The sequence below is a fragment of the Peromyscus maniculatus genome, chromosome 7 (assembly GCF_049852395.1).
Source record: "Peromyscus maniculatus bairdii isolate BWxNUB_F1_BW_parent chromosome 7, HU_Pman_BW_mat_3.1, whole genome shotgun sequence".
In the NCBI taxonomy this organism is placed as follows: domain Eukaryota; kingdom Metazoa; phylum Chordata; class Mammalia; order Rodentia; family Cricetidae; genus Peromyscus; species Peromyscus maniculatus.
The window spans coordinates 89,727,488-89,740,979 of record NC_134858.1 but is presented as its reverse complement, the minus strand read 5'-3'; positions in this window follow the sequence as shown (position 1 = coordinate 89,740,979).

Here is a 13,492-nt window from a genome sequence, read left to right as displayed (position 1 = left end):
CTTCCTTGATAGGTAACTTTTTGTTGTTGTCTTATTTTGCTTATTATGTCTGGGGCTGAACATAAATATCTTATTTAAGTTTTTGTTCCAAAGAAAAGCTATATTTACATTAAAAAAATAAACTTCATACATTTTATTGGCATTTGCAAAAAAAAAAAAGATAATCTAAAGAAGATAAGTTACACTATCTAACAAAGTGTTTTAAATTGTGATCATAATTGGACAATAATTTTGACTCTTCTACCGAGCACCAACTTTGAAATTAAAAGAGCATGATTAAACATTTGACCTGTAGAGGGCACACCACCCCTGCAATTGCATATGGTCATGTGACAGACGGCTGCGCTCTTTATACCATGTTCTGCAACCTGGCATTTCTGCATGCTCTAATGTGGTGTGGCTACCTTTGAAGTGTGTCACTGCTTGTTTCTTCTCTTGTGCGTTCTCTCTGCATGGCCAATCACAGGGCCAATGCTGTTTTTCTCTTTTCAGGTGCCTCTCACCTGCCTCAGGGCTCCCTTCTCTGTTCTTCCTGTTTCATATTCTTTCTCAAGGAGAGGCACTGGCTCCTCTTTCGTGAAATTCAGCTGTTTCAATCATGTGAACGGTTCCAGGTATCCCAATAAATAACTGTTGCTTTGAGCTTTGCAGCTAGTCTCTTTCTGTAGAAACTGCTGTCCAACGTCACCTTCAATGCTATCTGTCCTAACAGTGCTGTGTTCATAGTAGAACCAAGGTCCCCAATATTGTTCAAGATAGCCACACCCTCCCCAGGGACAGCGGCTTCTCTTGCTATGGAGATGTTTTTTTCCTCTCCAATTTTGATTCCATTAAGCAGAGATATTACAAGGTGAGCCTACAACAACAAAAAACCCAATAATATTAAAAAAAAATAGTTCCAAATAGGAAAATCAAATAATGATCTTGCAGGAAAACAAGCAAACAAAACAATAACAACAGCAACAATACCCAAACAACCTTGAAAACAAATACCAGAAAGCATAGGGTTGTGGTCTTGCCCGTTCCTTGTTAACTCTTGACTGGCTATTTTGAGGCAAGCAAGTGTACAGAATAGCTTAGCCATCTTAAACTCCACTTGGCTTAGACTGTACTCATACCCTCTAATCATAATGTACTTACCTGCACAGACTATGAACACGATTCCCATTCCTGTATACCTGTTAGAAACAAAAGATTCCCACTTGCATTAAGACACACACACACACACACACACACACACACACACACACACACACACACACACACACCACTATAAAAAATGGAGTCAGTTTCTCTTTCTCTCAGTGACCACCACACTTGGACAGTTTCCCTTCAAAGGTTATTTCCAATACTTCCTAGAAGGGCCAGTCCTGCCTGAACAGGTTTTTGATGTAGACAATGAGGCAAAACTATGAGTCTTCGGGTGTCTATTTGGTGAGAATCCTCTACCATGTTATGCATAATTGAATGTGAATATGATTAAAATCAGATTCATTATGGGAAAAGACACATACAATGGGCAAAGGCTTACATAATTTCCTATCAGTAAAAATGAGGACCCACACAAACTATACTGCTTAGTAACCAGCCATTCTTTCTCTCAAATCCCCAAAAAGGAAGCTCTAAACAATAACTGGGCCCCTTATATACCCTCACTGTCAATAGCCTGCTGTCAATCATTAGATTTATTCATTTTATTGACTTGTTTATTTATAGTGTGTGTGTGTGTGTGTGTGTGTGTGTGTGTGTGTGTGTGTGTATACTATGTCACAAATAAAGGTTAAAGGGCAACTTGTGGGAGGGGTGGCAAGCACCTTTATCTACTGAGCCATCTTCCCAGGCCTATCATTTTGTCTTTGAATAGTTTTCTTGCTACCTACTTATGGAAATCTGTGTGAATGCTTATTTCATTTATTTAAATAAGAATCCCAGACCAGGAAACAGGTAGCCCAGACTCTGACTGCCCACTAGGGTTTCTCCCTTGAGCTTTTGGTTTGCAATTTCCTTGTGTGAAATTGTTCTCCATTCATGACACCCAGCCTTGTTTGTTCTTTGTCTGTTCCCATGTCCTCTGTTCCAGCCACAAGAAAACAAGACAAATTTACAGTATATCCCCAGCACCATTATGTTCTGCCCATGGCCTTTTCACAGAAAATATCATGGATGTTTTGTTATGCTATCCATCAAAAATAAATCCCTGTTTAAAACATTGCATGTTATTTAATGGTCAGATATTTGAAATCTATTTCCAGTGGAAAGACTCATCAAAATAGTCTCTTCTGATACCAAGGGAGAGAATTTATTTAAATCTACATAGTAACAGAGAAAAATACTATGCATTACAGCACAAAACAGCATGAAAAATGCCACTAATGTTCTCCAAATCACATAGTGGCAAGAAGATGGGGAGAAGAGTTATCCATAAGATGACAGATTTGCCAGAAACTGAGAGAAGACTGGGAGGAGCTCGCCTTTGTAATTCTTCACTAGGTTGGCTTTCTGTCTCTGGTTTTACTATGAAATGCACAAGCATTTAAAAATCATGTTTATACACTTAAACACATGTATATTTGTATACATCTATTCAACATACGTGTATAAACACAAACACATACTACAATCTAAGTTTATATAAAGGTCACTTATTTTTCTTGACTTAAAAATATTATTTTCTATGTAATTATTTGACTTATTAAGTTTTGGCTATTGTCCTTTTCATAGGCAGTGATGTCTCCATTGTGCAAGCAGTGGTTCTATACACCTGTCATTCTTCTGTACTATACTATGCATAAATGAAATTTCTTGTATGGGATATGAAAATACGGATTTTTTTCCTAAGTACTAAGTACAAATTGCCATCCCCAAAATAGTGACTAAGAGTTCTTATTTCCACACATTCTTTCAATACATGCTTGGTCAGTGTAATGGGGGATTAACTAGGGACTTATAAATGTTAATCTATGAGCAGGTAGCACTCAAAAGACTTAATTATATAATCTAATGTAGCACAAGTCTTAAAAGGTCTTATTAATAAAAATAAACCTGAAGCCAGGTATGAGGGTGAATGCTGGAAGATCAGAGAAGCAGAACAAGCCACAGCCTCGCCAATTCCTCAGCTGATTCTGTTTCCTCAGACTAGAAGCCTCTGAGTCCTCAGATGGAGTGAATCTCAGCTGAACTGCTACTCAAAAGCCTAAAAGCTTAACCAGGCTCTAGTTCCTGGTCCTTACACCTTAAATACCTTTCTGCCTCCTGCTATCTCTTCCTGGGATTAAAGGCATGTGTCACCATGTCTGGCTGTTTTCAGTGTGGCTTTGAACTCACAGAGATCCAGATGGATCTCTGCCTCCGGAATGCTAGGATTAAAGGCGTGTGTGCTACCATTTCCTAACCTCTATGTTTAATATTGTGGCTGTTCTGTTCTCTGACCCCAGATAAGTTTATTAAGGTGCACAATTTATTGGGGGACACAATATCATCACAATCTAAGAAAAGTAAATAACTTCATGTGCATTTCTTTTTTCATCTGCTCTGACTTCATTGTCATGAAATAATAGTGACAAGTTTTATGACTTTCTGATTATAAAATTGATGACTAGACATAGAAATCTAGGTGTAAAAGGACTGTGAGTTAGCAGTATAAAGATTCCTTTCAATTTTGCTTATAGCAATATTTCCTATAATATGAAGCCATGTGAGCATCCCATCAACAGCACCTGCATCATGCATTTCTACTCATAAGTCTAATCTTCAATTTTTCCCCTATCAACAAATACATTATGGAACCAAGCAGGATATAAGTAAATAAATGAGTAAGAGAAAGAAAAAAAAAACAAATATGAGGAAATATTGTTGGTATTATCCAGAACATAGCTATCCATGAAATGTGAAAAAAAAACCCAACCTTTTAACGTGAACTGATATTCCTTATTGTTAACACTACTATTTATTTACACAATTGTGAATAAACATCACACCTGAGTGCATTTACTTACTGTTTACTCAAACCTGCTCTTTTAACACAGCATTTTATTAACGTACACATTTAAAAACACTTATTAGCTTTTCACTGTGTTCATGGCATCATGAAGAATCTAATGACATGGCTCCACCCTGGGGAATGTGTACCTTAGTGCGATATCACAACAGAATTCAATAATCTACCAATTTCTGACAATTAAAAGTCAATTTCTACCTTCTTAAAATAAAATGACAGAACTCATTCTCTTTCTGAAAAACCATTTAATTAGTATCAATAGCATCTTCAAATGAGATCGACAATTAATTGTTTCACACATGCATGTTAAATTCCCTCCTTTTCTGTTACTTTCCGACACGAGAGTAATAGTTATTGCAATATTCATTTGTGAGTAATGAGAGTAATAAATTGCATCATGCTTCTTTTCTGGCAGTAAGAAATGTTTCAATCTGCTTTTTTTCTAACAGAAGAAGAAACGATAACATTTTAAAGGACCAGAAAGGAAAGAAAAGAATCCTAGGCATTCAAAAGAACAGATCTGACTTGATTTCTCACACATTGATCTAGATCCCCCATTGACTTGGGTAGAGTAGAAATGACAGAATTGGAAGACCTTTGACTCCATTTGTCCACATGTATAAATGGTCTCTGGTCAATAGATTGCAAATCCTACGCAAGAAGCAGATGTTAGCTTATTGCTCTTTACATTGTTTCAGCCTTGTATATTTAGCTCAAAGACTCAGGTGGGATGGTGTTTGGACAGAAATCTGTCTGCATGGCCACTTACCTGTTAAGGCACAATGAAAATTCAATAATCTCTGATGCTATCCTGACAGTGTAAGAGGGAAGAGAACATTTTGAGACCTTCTGGCTTATATGAATTTTTCAGAGAGAGAGAGAGGGAGAGAGAGACAGAGACAGAGAGAGAGAAGGGGGGAGGGCTGGAGATACGAAACAAATGGAAAGATGAACAGATATTACCAATCTTCAGAGACCTCAAAGTACCCCAACAAGAACTCTTCTGCCATTTCTTTTTTTTAGTCATTATTTGAGTTACAGTTACCTTGTGGCTACTTTTTTTTTTCTCTCAACGTCTGTCCGCATCTTCACAAATACCACCAAAATACTGCAACGAGCCCTTCAGTTACTGCAGCCTCCAGCCCAGCATCTCTGTATACCACTGCCTTCACTGGCTGAAGCTGTACCACACAGAGCCAGGGCAGCTGCAGTTCAGAGGCAGCCAGCTAGACCAGTTGTTTTGTGCAGAATATTTTCTTCCCTTTTCTAGCATTAAAAAAAAAAAAAACTTCCCCGAGTTTCAATCCCCCAGGAGCAAACCTCCCATGAAAATGAGGTAATTGTTGTAATAAATATACATTAAATATATAGGCAAAACATGTCAGAATCAATTTATGCTTAACAGTGCATGTTTATTCTTTACTTCTTGTGCTATTTATGGGCTAAGTCATTGAGAAAATAGCACATTTGAAAGGATGCTTTGCTAAGCAATAGCTAAGAGTGAGATGAGACCCTACAAACCACAGTGCTGGGTAGCTTTTATCAACTTGACACAAAACCTAGGCATGACTGTGAAGAGGAACTCTCTGTTCAACTTCCTTCTTCAAACTGTCCTATGAGCATGTCTCTGTGTGTGTGGGGATATCCTTGCTGGCTAATTGATGTAGGAGGGTCCAGTCTACTGCGGGTGGTCCCATCCCTGGGTAGATGGGTGTGGTTTCTATGAGAAAGGTGTCTGAGCAAGCCTGGGAGAGCAAGCCAGTGAGCTGCGCTCCACTCTGGTCTCTACTTCAATTCCAGGTTCTTGCCTTGAATTTCTGTGTTGACTTTCCTAGGTGATGTAGCCAGCCAGCCAAGTAAACTGTTTCCTTACCAAATGGCTTTTGGTGTTTACCACAGTAACAGAAAGCAAACTGGGACAGCCATGCAGAAGGATGCCTCATTAAATAGAAGGCAAAAGTTTTGTAGGAAAACCAAGGTCTATGTTTGCTCTTTGTTTATTTCACTTCTTTTTACCTAATTGATAAAATGCTGATACCTTTATTGGCTTCTCCTTGGCTTTCACAAAGTGTTCACCAAAAACAATGGAGTAATTTCCACAATAATTTTGTTTATAGTTTGGGTCTTCCTTCTTAATCATGAGCAAATTCATGAACCACGAAAATGAATGAGAACTGCAATATTTATCCTTCCTTTAAATCATAATCAGCTATGATCTAAACCAGCTGCAAATGACTGCTACTGTGGGTTTGGTTTTTCTAAAAATATAGGTTACTGTGATTTTTGTAAAATACATTATTGAGGTATTCTTTAAAAAATTAAGAAATTCTTTTAAAATTTTAAAAAATTTAGGCATGGAGGCTTCTAGTTAACTATGTTTTGATTATACTTGCTAACATATCCAATACATATGAATTTTGTGACATGTCACCTTGATCCATAGGCTCTGAAGGAGTAGTCATAGGATGTCAATTCAGATAAAGTTACTGAGTCTCATGTGCACCAATAATAGCCCATGGTCTAAGGCTAAAAGAATGTGGAACCCAAAAATCAGTGTAGTAGAGAAACTGCATGTGCAAAACTCTACAGTATGATATGTGTGAAAAGCAACAAGGAAATGATAGCTCCTTCACGGGTTGTACTCCTACAACTATGCCCTGCTGAACCTTATTTCTTCTAAGACTGTTTTTGTAAGGTGGAATAAGAGGCAATGTATTCTTGATGAATGAGGATATTGCTAAGTGACCATGAAATTGTGGTGGCCTTGGTGTATGAAGTAAACATATCCATAAAGAATGCATCTAAGTTAATTTAAAACAAACTATTATTGACTTTTATTTAAGAAATGATTTACAAATCCTTTCTTCTGTTTCTATGAGTACTGTGTTCAAATTCTGTATTGAAAAGGGTGAATCATATTTCTATTCTCTATAATGTTATTTTTTTCTTTTGAAGGTCCTTAGTTGGTTTTCTCATACAAATTGTAAGCTATATATGTAAATGTAATTAAAAGCCTTCTGGAAAGTTATTTAAAATATTTGTTAAACAGTTGAAATTAATTTAACATGTTTCATCTGTTTTTGTTATAGTACCATGCTATTTATATTACTATAGCTTTGTAATATACCTTGAACTCAGGTATGGTGATTATCTCAAGCAGTGTTTTATTGTTCAGAACAGTTTGTACTTGCCTGGATACTTTGTGCTTTCATGTGAAATTTGAGATGATCTTTTTTCAATTTCATTAGAATTTTTAGGAGAATCAGTAGTGTGCCTTTGATAGAACAGCCACTTGTTTTTACAATATTAATCCTACCAATCCATGATCAAGGGAGGACTTTCATCTAGTACCTTCCTCAATTTCTTTCTTCAGTGTCTCAAGATTTTTATAGTACAAACCTTTTACTTTCTTGGTTTGGTTATTCTAATATTTTATTGAGGCTAATGTGAATTGAATTGCTTTCATGACTTTGTGCTCAATATGTTTTTTGCTGTTGTATAGGAAGCTATTTGATTTGTGTGTATTGATTTTGTATCCTGTTACTTTGATGCAGGGGATTATCAACTTCATATGTGTTTAAACTGGAATATCCATTGGAGGTAGGAAATGAGTAAGGAACTATAGGGTGGGAGCTTCAGTGGAATGGAATAGAATGCAGGTGGTATAAAGGGGAATAGGTAAATAATGGAACAGAAGAGGTTAAATGAAGTAGGGGATGGGAGGGCAGAATAGAGGAGGAAGTATGGAGAGGTATAAACAACACAAAGGACCATTTGAAAGTGTTATATGAAAATCTAGTACTGTAGAAGCTTCATAAAATGTATACATATGTATCTATAAAAGGAATTCAGTTATCCTATAGCAGGAACAATACCTCACCTGAACACCATAGGCTATCACATAAGACCTCCAGTGTCAGGTATGGCTTACCTTTTCTTGAGTAGTGGTCAATGGGGGCAATAGACTCCACAAACACTAAAAGCTACTCCAATTGCCCTAGATTTTCATCCATAACTTGACCACAAGACCATCTTGCAGAAGATATCACATACTTGAACCATAGAACATGGAAAAACCAAGCCAATACCATCCTGGAATCTTCATTTCTACTGGCTAGCTTCATGGTTCTAAAAAGTGTTCTGCATGGTGCTGAGGGACAATAAATAATAGTCTTACTCAGATGTGAACCCTGCAAGTTACAATTACAAGCAACTTGAAAAGATAAATGTGTTTGCTGTGGACATCACTCTGTATGCTGTTAATGTGTTGCTCTGATTGGTTAATAAATAAAATGCTGATTGTCCAGTAGTCAGGCAGGAAGTATAGACAGGATAAGCAGAGAGGAGAATTCTGGGAACAGGAAGGCTGAGTCAGGAGTCACCAGCCAGGCACAGAGGAAGCAAGTTGTAAAGGCAGAACTGGGAAAAGGTACCAAGCCATGTGGCTAAACATAAATAAGAATTATGGGTTAGTTTAAATGTCTGGTATTGCTAACTAGGCCAAAAAATTCATGGTTGGTGTTGTGGTTTGAATGAGAACGGTCCCCACAGTTCACATATTTGAATGCTTGATCTCACAGCTGTGAGATCATAAATATAAAAATGAGGTCAGTAAGTAATACCTCATTGTGCATGCATTGTACATGTTTCTATGCAGACTTGGATGATTAAAAAAAGTCAGTATTAACCTGCTTTTTCTCTTTACTTTCTATTTCATCAAATACTGAAATAATAGGAAATAGGAAATTTGTATACAGAAGAATACTTTATAGCAATCATTCCATAAAATTTAGGGTGGGGGAATATGGTGGTATTCTATTTGTACTGAAATGTGATTTTATTTGTATGTTAATAAATAAAGTTGCTTGGGGGTCAGAGCTAATAGCAAGCCATAGCAGAGCTGGGCATTCATGGCGCACGCCTTTAATCCCAGCACTTGGTAGAAGAGCTAGGTAGATTTCTGTGTGGTCAAGGATACAGCCAGCATTGAAGACACACACCTTAAATCTCAATACCATAGAAGACCTGGAGAGCTGTACAAACAGGCAGTGACGAGGCAGTCATGTGTTTGGTTTACAACCAATGAGAAGGCAGAACAGAAAGACTATATAAAGATAAGCACACAGGAAGTAGGTCTCTTTCGGAGAGGTCTCTTGGCTGAATAGGCTAGCTGCAGCAGGCGCTAAGGCTCTTAGCTCTGATCTCTTGGCTTTCTTCTTTGCATTGGTTCTGTGTTTCTTATTTAATAAGACGGTTGGTTACATCTACAGGGGAATAAGAGACTGAGTGCATTGTGGTGGGATTGAAGGGCTTTGCACATCAGACACCAGATGTGTATCATCAGATGTCTGGAGACACCAGAGAGAGTGATATGGAAATGGAGAAATGGAGAGAGAAGGGAGGGACATGACAAACCTGAAATGACAGGACTGTATAAACTAATCACAAAGGCATCTAAGATATAGACTAACAGATGCAGCTAAGGTATGAAAAAATAGAGAACTGATGTTCTTTTAAAAGTCAGACCAAATTAGAATAGGAAACATGATTGCTGGAAACAAATTAGGGAGTCTGGGATTATTTTGATCATTTTTGGAGTTTTGATTTTCCAGAAACTAAGGTTATATTAGATTTTGTTAAATTTATTTATCTTTTTAAATTTTAATTGAAAAAAAGTACAATATTGCAATCACACTTTTCCCCTTCCCCAGGTCTTCCCTGATCCTTCACAACCACCCAGTCTATACCCTTTCTCTCGCTCTTAGAAAAACAAACAAGAAACACACATACCACAAAAATGAAAGCCAAAATATACAAATAAAATGCCAATTAGACAAAAAAAATGCATTCTAGCTAGCAATAAGCCTGAACCATAGACCAAACAGTTTGTAATTAATATTAAATCTCTGAGTGATTATTTTAAAAGTAGCCAGGGGACTGTGGGACGGGGCAGAACAGAGAAAAGTGTCCAGTTACAAGGTATCTCATTGTCTCATCCACACTCAAAAACATTTGAGCAAGACAACTTTCTGCTTTTCTTCAAATTTCACTGCTAACATTGTCTTATCTGTCAGTTCACACACTAAAATTACTTCTATTGCAAACATTTCTTTTTCTTTATCTGCTCCATTTTCAGCCATGAGTTCTTTTGTGATATTGTGTGTAGTAAATCTCTTCAAAAGAGATTTCTATACTTGCAGCCTCTGGCTTTCTTTCTAACATGTTCTCTGAAGTACTCATTCAAACCCTTATCTATACTATGCTCTAAATGTGCTTTCATAAGGCTAATGATAATATTTCTACTATTAACACCAGTGACTCATAATGATTCTCCTCTTATCTACTGATAACATTTTTATTGTGTCACACACTTTCTTTGCTAGGCTTTTAGCATACCAGATTTGTAGATTCTATTTTGGACTGATTCAGATTTTAAACCCTAGTCACTTTCTCTATTCATTCACTTCCTGGATGATCTTCCTATGTTTAGGTTCTTTAAATATATTATGTATGTTTACTACTCCAAAATATATCTCAAGTTCAAGCTTTTCTTTTGAATTATATACTTGTATGTGATTTCATCAGGATTAAAAACAACTTCTTAATTTTCTTCACTGACTTATGGTGACCCATCCCTGTTAGGTGAAATCCTACATTCCTTCTTAGCTATATATCTCATGTATGAATCATTTGGTTTTATTTCCAATCAACACCCAACTCTTACCATCCCCTTTCCTATACAGCATGAAAACATCATACTTGGATTATTATATTAGCCTCATAAGTGTGTTTGTTGTCTTTGTTCATGCTTCTACTACTTATTCTCAAGGCAAAAAGCAAACATTCACTGAAACTGAAAATCAGTCTTGATTGTTTTATGCAGCCTGAAGTGAGCCAGAAAGGTCTTATATTACCTTGTCACTTAGCCATATTTTTTGTTGTTGTTTTGATTTTGGTTTTTTGAGATAAGGTTTCTCCGTGTGGTATAGCTGTCCTGTAACTTGCTCTTAATCACATCATCTAACTTTGGTCTTCTAACTCCATTTCGCTTGCTCTGGTATCTTTGTTATGGCTTACACCTCCTTGGGATTCTTCCACTTTGGAAGTTTCTGTTCTAAGTGACCCCTCTGTCTAGAAGGCTGTTAAGATATTTGCAGGTGAACTGCCTCACATCAGTGATGGTTTTATCCAAGTACCATCATCTAAACATGGTCTCTCTTAACCACAGCATTTAATACACAGATACATTTTTCTTCCTTTTTTTAATGCTCGATCATCAGTCTGTCTCCTCTTCAAGAATATAACCAAGAAATATATGACTTTATTTTCATATTCATTTTATTTTAAACCCTTTAAGGATCAAAAATGTCAGTTTCATAGATAGGCCCTCTATAAACATAATCTATAGAGAATAACATAAAATTATTATGGGTTATATAAGTCACTATGCACAGCTTAAAATATAATGCATAAAGCATACCTAAATGTTTTTAATGTATATATAAATCCAAAATGTATATCAAATATATTAGTGTAAATATGTACATAAATATAAATAGACATAGTCTAGAAGGTGTTGAATTAAATACATTTGTGATTAACATAATTTATAGACTATGAGTCTAAAGAGAGAGGTGAAGAAAGCAAAATGAGTGTAGCTCATTTAAGAAAACAGTAATGGGTTCAATATGGCTTTTCCTTGAAGTAGAACTGGTCCCATTGTATTCACTTAAGAAGCATCAAGAGAAGGGAAACACATAAGAAAGGAAGAAGTCAGAGTCCTATTGCAGATGATATGATTCTACATATAAAACTCTAGAGACGCTATCAAAAATTCTTAGGGCTGATAAACACTTTCAGCAAAGTAGCAGGTTATAAAATGGGCACACAAGAATTGATAGTCTTCCTAAATACAAATAGCAAAGATGCTGAGAAAGAAACCAGAGAAGTAGCCCCATTCTCAGTTGCTTAAAACAACAAACTAAAAAAAAAAATAAAAAAAAAAACATCTAAATTAAAATTGCACACAAAGTTGCCATGAGATGGAATGTGAATGGGGGTTGTTGGGAGAACTGGAAGTGGGGGTGAAGGGTTGAGGTGATCACAATATATTGTATACTTATATGAAAATTTCAAAGAATAAGTAGCAACGGTAATAATTGAAAAGTCCCACTTCTGTAGAACCAAACCTTATATGTTGAGTATGCTTATACAATAAGCAATAAAGTTATTTTCAAGTTCTAGGGTTGTAGGCAGGTGATAAGAAGACATAAATTCACTTTCACATGATTTCCTAGGTTCTGTATATAAATATTTCAACATGTAGGATTAGTCCTTGAATTATAATTTACTGTATCATGAGTTATTATAATGTGTTTCAAAAGGAGTTTCTATTCCCTTACTTCAGGCATGCCAGATCTGTAAACTTATGCCATCTAAATTATAGGTCACACTGGCTTGGTATAATACTCACAGATTGCATTTTATTTCCTTTAGATCACTGTAGCATCTGTTCTTGTTCATTTTGGATATTTATGTGATACCAACACATAGTAGATATGATGGCTATTCTTGGTTGTCAACTTGATTACATCTGGAATTAACTAAAACCCAAGCAGCTGGGTATAATTGTGAGGGATTTTTTGTCTTAATTAAATCTTTGAAGTGAGAATACCCACTTTTAATCCAGATATTTTGAAGTGGAAAGATCCACCTTTAATCTGGGGCCACACCTTCTGTTGGAAGCTTATACAAAGGACATGGAAGAAGGAAGCTTGTTCTCTTTGCCTGTTTGGTGTCATCTTGCTAGCAAGTTCATTCCTTCACCAGCATTAGAGCCTACTTCTTTAGGATTCTGGCATATACTGAAGACCAGCTGAGACATCCAGCCTTGTGGATTGAAAAATTACTAAAGTATTTGATCTTCTGTTGGTAGACAGTCATTGTTGGACTAGCTGGACTACAGCCCATAATCCATGCTAATAAATTCCCTTTATATACACAAATTCATTTTATAAGTTCTGTTCCTCTAGAGAACCCTGAATAATATAGTAGGCATTGTCCTTCATCAATATCTTAACTTCCTTGCTTATCTGCCAGGAGAAGTGATTCTTTATTACCTGGTTGTTTATAACATTTTTTAAAAGTATATCCATTTTTGATTCATAAAGTCATTTATTCTTTTGAGATGAATCTTCTCTTGACTTTGTCCTCTATTGCTGGTGTTGTGTTTGAGAAACCTTTATTAACATTCACAGATTTATGGCCATTAGTAAATCTCTGCTCTTAGGATTTTTGCCTTTCCAGTTCATTGTCTTCAGCTGTTTTATCTTGTGGGTGGAAACAGTTGTTTCTGGAAAAATATTTCTTTTAAACACCTTTCTTTTTCCTTCTGGAAAAATTATCATGAAAAGACTTAGGCTCTTTCAATATTTTTCACCTCTTCTGAAACTGATGTACTTAAGAGGATCTAGATATCTAGAGTTAATGACTTGA